A 16064-nucleotide genomic window follows, 5' to 3' on the forward strand; every position below is an offset into this window, starting at 1 on the left:
ATATAACGCAGGGCTGGTACTGTCTCTAGCTAAGTACCTTTGTGCTGATAATGTGAGCGGTGCATTAATAGTAAGATGAGGTGTTTACTAGTTATGGATTTATATAACATGAGGAGTCAAACATATGTGAGTCAGGTACCTAATATAACGCAGGGCTGGTACTGTCTCTAGCTAAGTACCTTTGTGCTGATAATGTGACGGTGCATTAATAGTAAGATGAGGTGTTTACTACTTATGGATTTATATGGCATGAGGAGTCAGACATATGTGAGTCAGGTACCTAATATAACGCAGGGCTGGTATTGTCTCTAGCTAAGTACCTTTGTGCTGATAATGTGACTGTGCATTAATAGAAAGATGAGGTGTTTACTAGTTATGGATTTATATTACATGAGGGGTCAGACATACGTGAGTCAGGTACATAATATAACCCAGAGCTGGTATTGTCTCTAGCTAAGTACCTTTGTGCTGATAATGTGAGCGGTGCATTAATAGTAAGATGAGGTGTTTACTAGTTATGGATTTATATAACATGAGGAGTCAGACATATGTGAGTCAGGTACCTAATATAACCCGGGGCTGGTATTTTCTCTAGCTAAATACCAATGTGCTGATAATGTGACGGTGTATTAATAGTAAGATGAGGTGTTTACTAGTTATGGATTTATATAACATGAGGAGTCAGACATATGTGAGTCAGGTACCTAATATAACCCAGGGCTGGTACTGTCTCTAGCTAAGTACCTTTGTGCTGATAATGTGACGGTGCATTAATAGTAAGATGAGGTATTTACTAGGTATGGATTTATATAACATGAGGAGTCAGACATATGTGAGTCAGGTACCTAATATAACCCAGGGCTAGTACTGTCTCTAGCTAAGTACCTTTGTGCTGATAATGTGACGGTGCATTAATAGTAAGATGAGGTGTTTACTACTTATGGATTTATATAACATGAGGAGTCAGACATATGTGAGTCAGGTACCTAATATAACGCAGGGCTAGTACTGTCTCTAGCTAAGTACATTTGTGCTGTTAATGTGACGGTGCATTAATAGTAAGATGAGATGATTACTAGTTATGGATTTATATGGCATGAGGGTTCAGACATATGTGAGTCAGGTACATAATATAACCCAGGGCTGGTACAGTCTCTAGGTAAGTACCTTTGTGCTGATAATGTGACGGTGCATTAATAGTAAAGAGGTGTTTACTAGTTATGGATTTATATAACATGAGGAGTCAGACATATGTGAGTCAGGTACATAATATCACCCAAGGCTGGTACTGTCTCTAGCTAAGTACCTTTGTGCTGATAATGTGAGCGGTGCATTAATAGTAAAATGAGGAGATTACTAGTTATGGATTTATATGGCATGCAGAGTCAGACATATGTGAGTCAGGTACCTAATATAACCCAGGGCTGGTATTGTCTCTAGCTAAGTACCTTTGTGCTGATAATGTGACTGTGCATTAATAGTAAGATGAGGTATTTACTAGTTATGGATTTATATAACATGAGGAGTCAGACATATGTGAGTCAGGTACATAATATAACCCAGGGCTGGTACTGTCTCTAGCTAAGTACCTTTGTGCTGATAATGTGACTGTGCATTAATAGTAAGATGAGGTATTTACTAGTTATGGATTTATATAACATGAGGAGTCAGACATATGTGAGTCAGGTACCTAATATAACGCAGGGCTGGTATTGTCTCTAGCTAAGTACCTTTGTGCTGATAATGTGACGGTGTATTAATAGTAAGATGAGGTGATTACTAGCTATGGATTTATATAACATGAGGAGTCAGACATATGTGAGTCAGGTACATAATATAACCCAGGGCTGGTACTGTCTCTAGCTAAGTACCTTTGTGCTGATAATGTGACTGTGCATTAATAGTAAGATGAGGTGTTTACTAGTTATGGATTTATAGAACATGAGGAGTCAGACATATGTGAGTCAGGTACCTAATATAACCCAGGGCTAGTACTGTCTCTAGCTAAGTACCTTTGTGCTGATAATGTGAGTGGTGCATTAATAGTAAGATGAGGTGTTTACTAGTTATGGATTTATATGGCATGAGGAGTCAGACATACGTGAGTCAGGTACATAATATAACCCAGGGCTGGAATTGTCTCTAGCTAAGTAACTTTGTGCTGATAATGTGAGCGGTGCATTAATAGTAAGATGAGGTGTTTACTAGGTATGGATTTATATAACATGAGGGGTCAGACATATGTGAGTCAGGTACCTAATATAACCCAGGGCTGGTACTGTCTCTAGCTAAGTACCTTTGTGCTGATAATGTGAGCGGTGCATTAATAGTAAGATGAGGTATTTACTTGTTATGGATTTATATAACATGAGGAGTCAGACATATGTGAGTCAGGTACCTAATATAACCCAGGGCTGGTACTGTCTCTAGCTAAGTACCTTTGTGCTGATAATGTGACTGTGCATTAATAGTAAGATGAGGTATTTACTAGTTATGGATTTATATAACATGAGGAGTCAGACATATGTGAGTCAGGTACCTAATATAACGCAGGGCTGGTACTGTCTCTAGCTAAGTACCTTTGTGCTGATAATGTGACGGTGCATTAATAGTAAGATGAGGTGATTACTAGCTATGGATTTATATAACATGAGGAGTCAGACATATGTGAGTCAGGTACCTAATATAACCCAGGGCTGGTACTGTCTCTAGTTAGTACCTTTGTGCTGATAATGTGACGGTGCATTAATAGTAAGATGAGGTGTTTACTAGTTATGGATTTATATAACATGAGGAGTCAGACATATGTGAGTCAGGTACCTAATATAACGCAGGGCTGGTACTGTCTCTAGCTAAGTACCTTTGTGCTGATAATGTGACGGTGCATTAATAGTAAGATGAGGTGATTACTAGCTATGGATTTATATAACATGAGGAGTCAGACATATGTGAGTCAGGTACATAATATAACCCAGGGCTGGTACTGTCTCTAGTTAGTACCTTTGTGCTGATAATGTGACGGTGCATTAATAGTAAGATGAGGTGATTACTAGCTATGGATTTATATAACATGAGGAGTCAGACATATGTGAGTCAGGTACATAATATAACCCAGGGCTGGTACTGTCTCTAGTTAGTACCTTTGTGCTGATAATGTGACGGTACATTAATAGTAAGATGAGGTGTTTACTAGTTATGGATTTATATAACATGAGGAGTCAGACATATGTGAGTCAGGTACCTAATATAGCCCAGGGCTCGTACTGTCTCTAGCTAAGTACCTTTGTGCTGATAATGTGACTGTGCATTAATAGTAAGATGAGGTGTTTACTAGTTATGGATTTATATAACATGAGGAGTCAGACATATGTGAGTAAGGTACATAATATAACGCAGGGCTGGTACTGTCTCTAGCTAAGTACCTTTGTGCTGATAATGTGACGGTGCATTAATAGTAAGATGAGGTATTTACTAGGTATGGATTTATATAACATGAGGAGTCAGACATATGTGAGTCAGGTACATAATATAACCCAGAGCTGGTATTGTCTCTAGCTAAGTACCTTTGTGCTGATAATGTGACGGTGCATTAATAGTAAGATGAGGTATTTACTAGGTATGGATTTATATAACATGAGGAGTCAGACATATGTGAGTCAGGTACATAATATAACCCAGAGCTGGTATTGTCTCTAGCTAAGTACCTTTGTGCTGATAATGTGACGGTACATTAATAGTAAGATGAGGTGTTTACTAGTTATGGATTTATATAACATGAGGAGTCAGACATATGTGAGTCAGGTACCTAATATAACCCAGGGCTGGTACTGTCTCTAGCTAAGTACCTTTGTGCTGATAATGTGACTGTGCATTAATAGTAAGATGAGGTATTTACTAGTTATGGATTTATATAACATGAGGAGTCAGACATATGTGAGTCAGGTACCTAATATAACGCAGGGCTGGTACTGTCTCTAGCTAAGTACCTTTGTGCTGATAATGTGACTGTGCATTAATAGTAAGATGAGGTATTTACTAGTTATGGATTTATATAACATGAGGAGTCAGACATATGTGAGTCAGGTACATAGTATAACCCTGGGCTAGTATTGTCTAGTGAAATGCTGGTGCAATGCCGCCCCCTGCTCACTTGCAGCAAATCGGCCGCTAGGAGAGGCTGTCAATCATCGCCATCTTATCGTATCGGGATGATTTCAGTCCCCCACCTAAACAATGGGTCTCTGAAGCTGCATCCGCTGCTTAATAAACGGAGCCCTAAAACTTTACATTTATTTTGTTAATATTTAAACAACTCATGGAACTTGTTGTTCTCAGACGAATCTTCTCTTTAAATTCATTGCAGAGGCTTAGAAACATGGTAATCACAGAGGTAAAAAGTATATTAATATAACTGAGATAAGGGGCAGTCTGCAGAGGCTTAGATACAAGGTAATCACAGAGGTAAAAAGTATATTAATATAACTGAGATAAGGAACAGTCTGCAGAGGCTTAGATACAAGGTAATCACAGAGGTAAAAAGTATATTAATATAACTGAGATAAGGGGGCAGTTTGCAGAGGCTTAGATACAAGGTAATCACAGAGGTAAAAAGTATATTAATATAACTGAGATAAGGGGCAGTCTGCAGAGGGTTAGATACAAGGTAATCACAGAGGTAAAAAGTATATTAATATAACTGAGATAAGGGGCAGTCTGCAGAGGCTTAGATACAAGGTAATCACAGAGGTAAAAAGTATATTAATATAACTGAGATAAGGAACAGTCTGCAGAGGCTTAGATACAAGGTAATCACACAGGTAAAAAGTATATTAATATAACTGAGATAAGGAACAGTCTGCAGAGGCTTAGATACAAGGTAATCACACAGGTAAAAAGTATATTAATATAACTGAGATAAGGGGCAGTCTGCAGAGGCTTAGATACAAAGTAATCACAGAGGTAAAAAGTATATTAATATAACTGAGATAAGGAGCAGTCTGCAGAGGGTTAAATACAAGGTAATCACACAGGTAAAAAGTATATTAATATAACTGAGATAAGGGGCAGTCTGTAGAGGCTTAGATACAAGGTAATCACAGAGGTAAAATGTATATTAATATAACTGAGATAAGGGGCAGTCTGCAGAGGCTTAGATACAAAGTAATCACAGAAGTAAAATGTATATTAATTTAACTGAGATAAGGAGCAGTCTGCAGAGGGTTAGGTACAGGGTAATCACAGAGGTAAAAAGTATATTAATATAACTGAGATAAGGGGCAGTCTGTAGAGGCTTAGATACAAGGTAATCACAGAGGTAAAAAGTATATTAATATAACTGAGATAAGGGGCAGTCTGTAGAGGGTTAGATAAAAGGTAATCACAGAGGTAAAAATGACGTGCTCAGCGTCATTTCCAGAGGTTATCTTTGGGAAATAGATGTATGAGTGATATAAGCATTGCTGCTGAGGTTGAAGGGGTGGGGCGTCAGCCTGTCAGTGCTCAGACCATACGCCGCACACTGCATCAAATTGGTCTGCATGGCTGTCATCCCAGACGGAAGCCTCTTCTAAAAATGTTGCACAAGAAAGCCTGCAAACAGTTTGCTGAAGACAAGCAGACTAAGGACATGGATTACTGGAACCATGTCCTGTGGTCCGATGAGACCAAGATAAACTTATTTGGTTCAGATGGTGTCAAGCGTGTGTGGCGGCAACCAGGTGACGAGGACAAAGACAAGTGTGTCTTGCCTACAGTCAAGCATGGTGGTGGGAATGTCATGGTCTGGGCCTGCATGAGTGCTGCCAGCACTGGGGAGCGGGAACCATGAATTCCAACATGTACTGTGACATACTAAAGCAGAGCATGATCCCCTCCCTTCGGAGACTGGGCCACAGCGCAGTTTTCCAACATAATGACCCCAAACACACCTCCAAGATGAACAGATGGATCTCACAACAAAGGCATCATTTTATCTCATAAAAGCTGTGTCCTTAGCAATAATCCTGCTTATAAACATCCATGGCAGGACAAGTGCGTTTTATGTGCATGCCTCAGCAAAGGTGTTAAATACAAAGTCAGGGTTTATGCTCTGATCGCTGTGAGCCAATCAGATGTAGGCATACATGGATATGCTCCAATCACCTGCTGTTATATTCTCATGTGAAACAGAATGGGGATGTTCTAGTAATGCAGCATTGACTATATACTAAACCATAAATACATAGTAAAAGAAGGGATTTATATATATATATATATATATAATCTAATGAAAAATGTTATTATGTAAATACATAGACGCACCATTTTTCTGGTTTACCAATTCATCATATACAAGACTGCCCTATAAACCGTTTACTTATGCATAATTATACAACAGTCTTTTACACTCTCGTTATGTATTTAGCCTGCGTTTCCTGTAATTTAACTCTGTTTTGTTTCCACAACCTCAGATTATCTGAAGTGGCTTTTGTTGAATGCAGAGCTCTGCCACTCATACATAATGCACAGTGATTGCTTAAGATGTACAGGAGCTTGTTTATATATGTCCCTGATTGGCCATAGCAAAGGAAGTAACACAAACATTTACAAGGCTTTTCAACGAGTGTGCTCCATGGCTGCACAACAATGCAAAATTTTCTAACAAAATACACATACAAATGTGTTTAAAACAATTATTTTCACACAGAACTATTGCAATAAGATGAATTATTTCTAATGCACAAACATTACTATTTAATGTAGAATTGTCACTGAGTGAAACATTTATATTAGTATTTGTATAAATGTTTGTGATTCAGTTTAGTTCTATCTTACAAACAGAACATCTACATCTGAAGAACAGACCTGTGAGGTCTTAAAAGCTTATGGAATAAGAAAATACCACTACAAGGTATCACAATCTATAAACGGCCATTCTCTGTGGGACCAATATGGCAAACAGCCCTTTTTCTATCTTACAAATAAAATGACACAGATCTGCTCCTGCAACTGACTTTTCTACATCTAATATTATTCTTCATGCTGTTTTTTAAGGATTTCTGTTTATTTGGCCCCTCTGTCTGCGTATTTCCCCTTTGAGTTCCCCTTAATAACTGTGAAATGCTGGCACACAAAACATATCCAAATAAAAATGACATTCTTTTCCAGGAAAAGCCTTACGACACAGACTGCTATTCCCTGCTACACTTTATGAATCACAAGGGATATCAGGAATGCCATCAAATAACTATGTGAAATATGTGAAGGGGTTATAGATTAACATCAGAGAGAGACAGGCCTTCTTCCCTGAAACCACGTCATTTTCTTCTGTATGATTGTTTAACTCATTATGAACATTATAAACACAGGAAACAGCTTGGAAGAAATGATTCTGAAAATGGGCCAATTTCTGGATACTTGTGCGGGAAAAATACAGAGCAAATATAATTCTCCTGGAAAGGCCAAGCACATGATTTGTAAGTTCATTTTCTGTGTGTGACTAGGCAGGAGGTTCTTTTCTTTCTTCAAAGTGTAAACTGTTTATATAGTAGGAAGTATATGCACCATGTTTATGAGGGTCTCCTGCAAAAAAATAAATAATATTACATATGGAATCATTAATCAACAGCAAATGATTCAGTGTACAGTTCTAGATAAAGATTTGGTTTTAAAAGGCTTGGCTTGGCACAGAATATTATCTACTATAGATTTGTTTTTTTATGTATTTATTTCTTTCATTTCCAATCTAGATCGATAGATATATGGTAAATAGATAAACACATACAGAGATAGATAGAGAGGGAGAGAAAGATACATATATATATATATATATATATATATATATATATATAGTTTAATACATACAGAGAGAGAGCTATACAGATAACTAAAGAGAGAGAGAAATACAGATAGATTAATACATACAGAGAATGAGATGGAAATATACAGATAAAAAATAATATATATACAGTGTGTATATATATATATATATATATATATATATATATATATATATATATATATATATATATAGATAGATACCGATAGATTATTGCAGAGAGAGAGATACAGATAAATATATTATAGATAGATATATACAGCCAGATACTATAGATAGATATAGATGAACAGATAAATACAGATAGATTAATAAATAAATATATAAAGATAGAGGATCTCACAAAAGTGAGTATACCCCTTACATTTTTGTTAATATTTTATTATATCTTCATGTGACAACACTGAAGAAATGACACTTTGCTACAATGTAAAGTAGTGAGTGTACAGCCTGTATAACAGTGTAAATTTGCTGTCCCCTCAAAATAACTCAACACACAGCCATTAATGTCTTAACCATTGGCAACAAAAGTGAGTACACCCCTAAGTGGAAATGTCCAAATTGGGCCCAATTAGCCATTTTCCCTCCCCGGTGTCATGTGACTTGTTAGTGTTACAAGGTCTCAGGTGTGAATGGGGAGCAGGTGTGTTAAATTTGGTGTAATCGCTCTCACACTCTCTCATACTGGTCACTGGAAGTTCAACATGGCACCTCATTGCAAAGAACTCTCTGAGGATCTGAAAAAAGAATTGTTGTTCTATATAAAGATGGCCTAGGCTATAAGAAGATTGCCAAGACACTGAAACTGAGCTGCAGCACGGTGGGCAAGACAATACAGCAGTTTCACAGGACAGGTTCCACTCAGAACAGGCCTCGCCATGGTTGTCCATAGAAGTTGAGTTTACGTGCTCAGCATCATATCCAGAGGTTGTCTTTGGGAAATAGACATATGAGTGCTGCCAGCATTGCTGCAGAGGTTGAAGGGGTGGGGGTCAGCCTGTCAGTGCTCAGACCATACGTTGCACACTGCATCAAATTGATCTGCATGGCTGTCATCCCAGAAGGAAGCCTCTTTTAAAGATGATACACAAGAAAGCCTGCAAACAGTTTGCTGAAGACAAGCAGACTAAGGACATAGATTACTGGAACCATGTTCTGTGGTCCGATGAGACCAAGATAAACTTATTTGGTTCAGATGGTGTCAAGCATGTGTGGCAGCAACCAGGTGACGAGGACAAAGGGAAGTGTGTCTTGCCTACAGTCAAGCATGGTGGTGGGAGTGTCATGGTCTGGGCCTGCATGAGTGCTGCCGGCACTGGGGAGCTACAGTTCATTGAGGGAACCATTAATGCCAACATGTACTGTGACATACTGAAGCAGAGCATGATCCCCTTCCTTCAGAGACTGGGCCACAGGGCAATATTCCAACATGATAATGACCCCAAACACACCTCCAAGACGACCACTGCCTTGCTAAAGAAGCTGAGGGTAAAGGTGATGGACTGGCCAAGCATGCCTCCAGACCTAAACCCTATTGAGCATCTGTGGGGCATCCTCAAAGCGCAAGGTCTCTAACATCCACCTGCTCCGTGAGGAAGAGGACTCCAGTTGCAACTTGTGAAGCTCTGGTGAACTCCATGCCCAAGAGGGTTAAGGCAGTGTTGGAAAATAATGGTAGCCACACAAAATATTGACACTTTGGGCCGAATTTGGACATTTCCACTTAAGGGTGTACTCACTTTTGTTGCCAATGGTTTAGACATTAATGGCTGTGTGTTGAGTTATTTTGAGGGGACAGCAATACTACACTGTAATACAGGCTGTACACTCACTACTTTACATTGTAGCAAAGTGTAATTTCTTCAGTGTTGTCACATGAAAAGATATAATAAAGTATTTACAAAAATGTGAGGGGTGTACTCACTTTTGTGAGATACTGTGTATGCATATATATCAAAATAACAAGAGTATTGCTTTCAGCAATGGTTCTTTTTTATTGGACTAATTATACATTTATAAGTTGATAAGCTTTCAAAAGAGTAATGTTTAAATGTATAGTTAGTCCAATAAAAAAAGTATCATTGCTCAATGCAATACTCATGTTATTTTGATATCTAAATCTCTGGACTAACATGGCTACTCCAATCAACGTGTGTACTTTACATAAGTCAGATACATGAGGTACGTCAGATACATCAGGTACATTAGATCCATCAGGTACGTCAGATACATCAGGTACATTAGATACATCAGGTACATTAGATACATCAGGTACATTAGGTACATCAGGTACATTAGATACATCAGGTACATTAGATACATCAGGTACATCAGGTACATTAGATACATCAGGTACGTCAGATCCATCAGGTACATTAGATACATTAGGTACGTCAGATCCATCAGGTACATTAGATCCATCAGGTACATTAGATCCATCAGGTACATTAGATACATCAGGTACGTCAGATACATCAGGTACGTCAGATACATCAGGTACGTCAGATACATCAGGTACGTCAGATCCATCAGGTACATTAGATACATCAGGTACTAACTCTTGTGAGCTGCTGGTGCAATGCTGAATACGGCGAGCATATTGCTCTCCGTATTCAGCGAGGTCTGGGGGACCTGATCCGCACTGTCGGATCAGGTCCGACAGACCTTGATAACTTGGGGCCATCACCTCTATTTTAAGTAACAGTGTAGAGAGAAAAGGGTCCCCTGTGTCCATACAGTATATTGATCACTAAATATTGCTGGCTCTGGGTAAAGAATAGTTTGCAGCCCTTTGCTTGTTATCCCAGAGCACAATTTATATTTGAGAGCATTTTCAGTGAACATATTTGTACCAAGATGATATAATACAAAGAAAAAGCTAATACATTATTTAAGGTAATAGCTCAGCTACATGCCTAAAACTTTTTTTGTCCAAATCCTACGTCTTGGGGCTGAGCAACAAGTCTACAAGCCTCTAAACACCATAGAAAACTATGCAAGATCTCTAAAAATGAATCATTAGTTATGTTTTTATGAACTAAACCTGCTGTTGCCAGTGAAGGTGCAGGGTCAGCAGTTTTTCATGAGAAGAACACATCGTCATTGGCTGCTTTGCATAAAAGTACTTTATTTTCTTCTATCAGTTTCAGACACCAAAAACCTAGTGACAATAATGTATAAAAATGTACATAGCAGTTAAAAAACAAGGACATATTTTAAATATATTTGAATGCTAAAATAGGACACAATCTGTAATTAACAAGAAAAGATAGAAATATAAAATGTTACCATAGTAAACACAACACAATTGGGTTCCCACCCTAAGAGACCACGGATGTACTCTATAAAAAACAAATCAAAAGAGGTCTTATTAAAACGTAACTAAAGCTTTTGGCCTAAATGGAAGGCATCCAACATTTGTAAAGGACTTGACAAAATGCCAAGCTTCTATTTTTAAGTTTCTAATACACAATCTCTTTAGCCATGGAGCTTTAAAAATGCAGAAAATAATAGAGCGGTGTCAGAAAAGAGTTTGCCCAGGCAACCATAGACCAGTAAGTCTGATGTCAATAGAGGAGGACTGCAACATGGGAATATCAGCTTATATTCAAGGATGTCATTATTATCTTGACCTTGTTCTTTATAATCAAACATGTTATAGAATAATAGGAAACATAATAATACTCTATTAATAGAGTATTAGTAGTAGTAGTTTGTGGGCAGTGTGTGGTCATGATAATTCTTATTCTTATACAGAGCACCAATGAGCTTGTGCCAACTTTGTATACGTCTCCTCTCCCCAACAACATGCAGTAATGGCTGCATTAACTCCAGTCCCTAAAGTGGTCAGAGGACTGCTATCTTACACCTAAATAATGCAAATCCAATATTGCAATCAATGTCTAAAGAGCAATGTCAAACTGACCCTCCATCCATCCCTAATGCCTCTCAGAAGGTACATGTCTATTTTGATCTCAAGTTGTGTGTTTTCCTATCTCACAGATAACTCTCAGATGTTTTCCTGCTGCTCTATACCTTGTACCTGCTCTGTGTTACCTATTGACCACATATCAGCTCCCTGACCCCTGGCTATTCTGAATGGTCTGTCTGCTTGCCTGACCTCTGAATCAGAAGCTTTTTAGAACAGTGTTACCAGCTTGACCCTTGGCTTTCTGTGTCTCCTCCCTGACCCCTCTGTACTTACCATTGGTGGGACTGATACCTGACTAGACCCTTGGCTTTCTGTGTCTCCTCCCTGACCCCTCTGTACTTACCATCGGTGGGACTGATACCTGACTAGACCCTTGGCTTTCTGTGTCTCCTCCCTGACCCCTCTGTACTTACCATCAGTGGGACTGATACCTGACTAGACCCTTGGCTTTCTGTGTCTCCTGCCTGACCCCTCTGTACTTACCATCGGTGGGACTGATACCTGACTAGACCCTTGGCTTTCTGTGTCTCCTCCCTGACCCTTCTGTACTTACCATTGGTGGGACTGATACCTGACTAGACCCTTGGCTTTCTGTGTCTCCTCCCTGACCCCTCTGTACTTACCATCAGTGGGACTGATACCTGACTAGACCCTTGGCTTTCTGTGTCTCCTCTCTGACCCCTCTGTACTTACCATCAGTGGGACTGATACCTGACTTAACCCTTGGCTTTCTGTGTCTCCTGCCTGACCCCTCTGTACTTACCATCGGTGGGACTGATACCTGACTAGACCCTTGGCTTTCTGTGTCTCCTCCCTGACCCCTCTGTACTTACCATCAGTGGGACTGATACCTGACTAGACCCTTGGCTTTCTGTGTCTCCTGCCTGACCCCTCTGTACTTACCATCAGTGGGACTGATACCTGACTAGACCCTTGGCTTTCTGTGTCTCCTCCCTGACCCCTCTGTACTTACCATTGGTGGGACTGATACCTGACTAGACCCTTGGCTTTCTGTGTCTCCTCCCTGACCCCTCTGTACTTACCATCAGTGGGACTGATACCTGACTAGACCCTTGGCTTTCTGTGTCTCCTGCCTGACCCCTCTGTACTTACCATCAGTGGGACTGATACCTGACTAGACCCTTGGCTTTCTGTGTCTCCTCCCTGACCCTTCTGTACTTACCATTGGTGGGACTGATACCTGACTAGACCCTTGGCTTTCTGTGTCTCCTCCCTGACCCCTCTGTACTTACCATCGGTGGGACTGATACCTGACTAGACCCTTGGCTTTCTGTGTCTCCTCCCTGACCCCTCTGTACTTATCATCAATGGGACTGATACCTGACTAGACCCTTGGCTTTCTGTATCTCCTCCCTGACCCCTCTGTACTTACCATCCGTGGGACTGATACCTGACTAGACCCTTGGCTTTCTGTGTCTCCTCCCTGACCCCTCTGTATTTACCAGCGGTGGGACTGATACCTGACTAGACCCTTGGCTTTCTGTGTCTCCTCCCTGACCCCTATGTACTTACCATTGGTGGGACTGATACCTGACTAGACCCCTGGCTTTCTGTGTCTCCTCCCTGACCCCTCTGTATTTACCAGCGGTGGGACTGATACCTGACTAGACCCTTGGCTTTCTGTGTCTCCTCCCTGACCCCTATGTACTTACCATTGGTGGGACTGATACCTGACTAGACCCTTGGCTTTCTGTGTCTCCTCCCTGACCCCTATGTACTTACCATTGGTTGGACTGATACCTGGCTTGACTTTTGGCTTCTCTCTGTGAGCTTGATTTCTGGCCCTTGTTTATTTCTGCATGTCTGGTCTATCTATCTAGCTTGACCTCGGCTCTGCACCTGAATTTTACTTTGGATTGTCTTTGGTCATGCTTATCCTTCAGCACCCGTGTATCCTCTAGCAGACCTATTCCATAGCTTTATGGTCATTTTTGTAAAACATATATATATAGATATATATTCAGCAAAGGATTTTCAGTGTTACCTTTTTTTTTTATTGAGGTTTTCAAAACATACATAAAGTAATAAAACCTTAACATACCAGGAACATGTTGCTATTAGTCCAATATAAGAAGTTGCAACTCCATTAACATATAAATTGATAATAGTCATATCATAATGTCTTACATGAAAAATCAGAGATCTGTCACTAAGTTATAGCAAAAACAACTAATGGATTGTGCTGTGAAGTTTTAATAAAGATACAATGAAGGGTAGTCTAAGGTCTATGTGGGAGGGACCTCATTTTCTATAGTATAAATTGAGTTATGGTAACTACAGCGCAGGTATTTTATGGACTAGATGAAAGAAAACACTTATGGAGATTTGTAGTAACACAAAAGGTCCGGCTAATTAATAAATATATAGTTCCATAGAAACTTTAAAGTGCATATATGGTGAGCATAGTTAGTGAGTGGGGTATTGGGTGAAGGAGTACAGCGGGCAAGAGCAGCTTAAAGAAGGGTGAGCGGTTATTTTAAAAGTATAATCTGAATTAAATCCTAATTAGAATATGTAAATGGCAGTAGGGGGTGCAAATAGGAATTGATAATGGAGAGGCATATTTGAGTAGGATTTACCATGTGAGGGTGAAAGGGCTAAGGAGAAATAGGTGGAAGGGGGCTATTTGGGGACAAGGATAAAGCCTATAAGGCATGAGATGTCTAATGAGGTCTCTACCATTAGCTGAGCTATATAAGTAAGGATAAGGGGAAAATTAATTGTAACATGGTGCATAAGTCGGGAAAACGTTTCCTGATATGACAACATGGTTGTCTTAAAGTCTATGAAAGCTTTATAGCGAAGACTATCTTGACGTGCTATTAAGATCAGGAACTATGTTATTTTCGTTATATTGAATGTTATATACATCAATCGTTATATACATTTATGCAAATAACAACCTAATCCTTTTAAGAGTATTAGGAAGGAGAAAGAGAAAACTTCTAGCTTGAAAAGAAAACAAGAAGAAGCTTCCTCCATAAGGTTACAGCTAAACTGACCTGGTATATATTAACTTAGGGGTTAAACATAGCTTTGTACAAAGGATTGTCCCGCAGTAACTGCATATAAGAGTGGGTACTATGTGTTAAAACCAAATTTGTAAAAGCAAAATCGTAAATCATATGAACAGCGAGCGTTATGACCTGAGTTTAGAGTGTCAGAGTAGTGGGGTCTCTAAAGGAAGTCGGAGTCAACGTATAAAATGAGTGAGAATGACCTTATGGAAGAGTATTATTCGGTGGTAATACAATTAAGCGCAAACTGGAGACAAGAAACTAAATGTATGATGTGGCTAACAAACCTTTTAAGGTTACTTAAATATTGTGCAAGTGACTCCAAGTTCTTGTTATGAAGTAAACTTCCAAATAGGCAATATAAGTAGTGCTGGCTTGAGAATTGTAGGAGATGCTGTATGAGTCTCAGGTAGGGGAGCGGAAAGAACAAGTTATATGACTCTTTACACCTGCTCTAAATTCTACCAGGAACGAATGTTAAAGTTTATGTAATCAGCTTATTCTATTAGCCATATTCTCTAGTGAGCAGCTTCTCATTTAAAACCCATTTACATAATGTGCTATGGTCTGGTAGTGGGGGTCTGGAACACTAAACGCTTAAGATATGTGGTTATCAATATACATAAAATAGTGTCTTGTGTTTCAGGGAAAACCATTCCTTTGTATATCATTGAGGTAACTGGAAATCTGACATATTACTAGACAGAGCAATGACATTCTAATCTGTAGCATTATAAGTGTCTCAAGTAAGGTTCATATACATATAGAGTTGCCAGCAGGAGCTTTTCAAATCCCGTCAATTGAGTGGAGAGATAGTTACCCACATATCACTTACTACGGAGAGATCTCCTGATATATGTGAAATTGTAGGTGCGGGGACTCAACAAAGCTTAAATTACAGCTAGGTGTGGTATACAACATAGTCCCTTATATCAAACTGTAGAGTTCTCATAGATAGCTGTGAATTATTGTAGTGTCTGTGAAGTGAGTTCTGGTTAAAGTTAATCTCCAAGTAGCTGGATGAGAGATGCCAGAGCTCTCTGGGGGACAGAACTGTTTATCCAATGCCAATCGCTTTGCAATGACAAGGGTATGGATGTTCAAACCACAAGAGCTCCCCTCTCAGGTGCTGACAGATCCAGTGAAGATGATATATGTGTGAAGATAACGCATATGGGAACACTAGCAACTCGTTCACAGGTTGGACCTCAGTAGATCTCGGGGGAACAGACTCCAGATTGCTGCAGAGAAAGGCCTGACTGGAACCCCCTCTTTACCG

At 39.4% G+C, this 16064-nt stretch overlaps 1 protein-coding gene across 1 annotated transcript in view; it reads left to right on the top strand.

Annotated features, from left to right (window-relative positions):
• Positions 1-7225: 7225 nt before the first annotated feature.
• Positions 7226-16064, top strand: part of PHF19 (PHD finger protein 19) — a 240082-nt gene continuing 231243 nt past the window's right edge. The window contains exon 1 of the mRNA XM_053695775.1: positions 7226-7454. The gene's annotated coding sequence lies outside the window, so the exon portion shown is untranslated. The remainder of the gene's footprint in view (positions 7455-16064) is intronic.

The sequence above is a fragment of the Bombina bombina genome, chromosome 12 (assembly GCF_027579735.1).
Source record: "Bombina bombina isolate aBomBom1 chromosome 12, aBomBom1.pri, whole genome shotgun sequence".
NCBI lineage: Eukaryota > Metazoa > Chordata > Amphibia > Anura > Bombinatoridae > Bombina > Bombina bombina.